Raw genomic sequence first — 1,695 nt, forward strand, 5'->3', positions numbered from 1 at the left:
GGTAATCCTGCATCTGCCTCCAGAAACCTGAGATCACAGGGGTGCACCACACCCATCCACCCCAAATTTCAAAGGCCCTAGGCCTTGGTAAGCTTCTGGAGCCACTACCTCTGTTCTCCTGACTCAGCCTGAGTCTTGTCTATAGAAACCGAATGTTGAGTCCAAACTACACCCAATATAGTTGTGATAGTTTTTGTAAACTCGACACAATCTAGAATCACCTAGGAGATGGCTTCTGGGCATGCTTGTGGAGTATTATCCTTTGTGAGTGTCGGGGGATTGTTTTCATTACATTAACTAAGGTTGAAGAGCTGCCCACCATGGTAGGCACCATTCCCTAGGCAGGAAGCCATGACAGTGTAACAGGGAGGAAGCAGGCTAAACAACAGTGAGCATAAACTCATTACCCTCTCCTTCCTACTATGAACAGACCATGGCCAGCTGCTTCAAGCTCCTGATGCCTTGAGAAATCCTCTCTCCCTGAATTTGCTTTTGTCAGGGCATCTTATCACCACAACAACAAAAGGAATAAGACAACTGCGACATGCCACGTGCATGAACGTGGCTTGTAAGGTCAAGCTTAGGCAAGTAACAAACCTGATGAATTTTTGTAAAACCAGTATGAAGGAAAACAGGAAGGTCAGGAAGGTGGTGAAATCCACCCGAAAGCCAAGGACTACAAACTTGTTCCTTCTTCAAGCACTTTTTTTCCACCTGCTAAAACACTAAAATTTAGGAGTGTTTCCAATTACTTGAAGACTCACCAATCCCAGAACTTTCTCTTGAGTCCTTTCAGGGTTTCTGTCAAAAGTTCCTTTCCAAGGCATTTTAAGAGGGGCCCTCCCTCCCTATAACCCATAAAGGGGAGCCTGGCTCATGGTTTATGAGAAACTGTGTGAAGACACTTTAAGTACCATGCTGTAAACATGGTCAGTGTGGCCAAGCAGGTGTGGCCTACCAGCTTGGCTCCTTTTTGGGTGGAGAAAGGAAAGAAGTAAAGAGAGAGAGTAACTGGTAAAGAGACGGGGTGGCTCCCAGCGCCTGGTTTTCCTCCTCTGTCCTGGTAGAGAAGTGAGTACTAAAAACTAAGACACTAAGTGGACGTGTCAACATATGCTAAAAGTCATGTATGGCTTTGCTCTCCTGGCCCATCCGGGTCCTTGCTATTGGTTAAGTTCAAATGGGCATGACTTTCTACATGTAAGTCATGGCTTCAGTTCCTTTACCATGTAGAAAGGATCCCAGACATACATGTTAGTCTAGGAAGAGGTGATAGGACCCTGTTTAAGTTGGAGCCTAAAACACATAGTCCAAGCAATTGCCTGGGCCCCACACTAGACTGTGACCCAAAAGTGTCACCAACTGTGGTACTCACTGGCTTGTGTATTCAAAGTCCTTAGGAGGGATGAGTGACAGAGAGAAATGTGATAAATCCCGGGTTCTCTAAGAGCCTCACTCTCTACTCCAATTATATGTTGTGCACATGCCATTGTGTGCATGCATGGAGGAGCCAGAGGTTAACCTCAAGTGTTACTCCTCAGGAGCCGTCCACCTTGTTTTCTCACTCTGCTTGGAGATCCGGTGAGGCTGGCTGGCGAGGAAGCGCCGGGGATCTACCTCTCTCTGAGTTTCAGCACTCAGCACTGAAGGATTACCCTCACACATTGCCACGACCAGATTTTCATACTGAGGCTG

Source organism: Mus caroli, chromosome 4 (assembly GCF_900094665.2).
Source record: "Mus caroli chromosome 4, CAROLI_EIJ_v1.1, whole genome shotgun sequence".
Classification (NCBI taxonomy): Eukaryota; Metazoa; Chordata; class Mammalia; order Rodentia; family Muridae; genus Mus; species Mus caroli.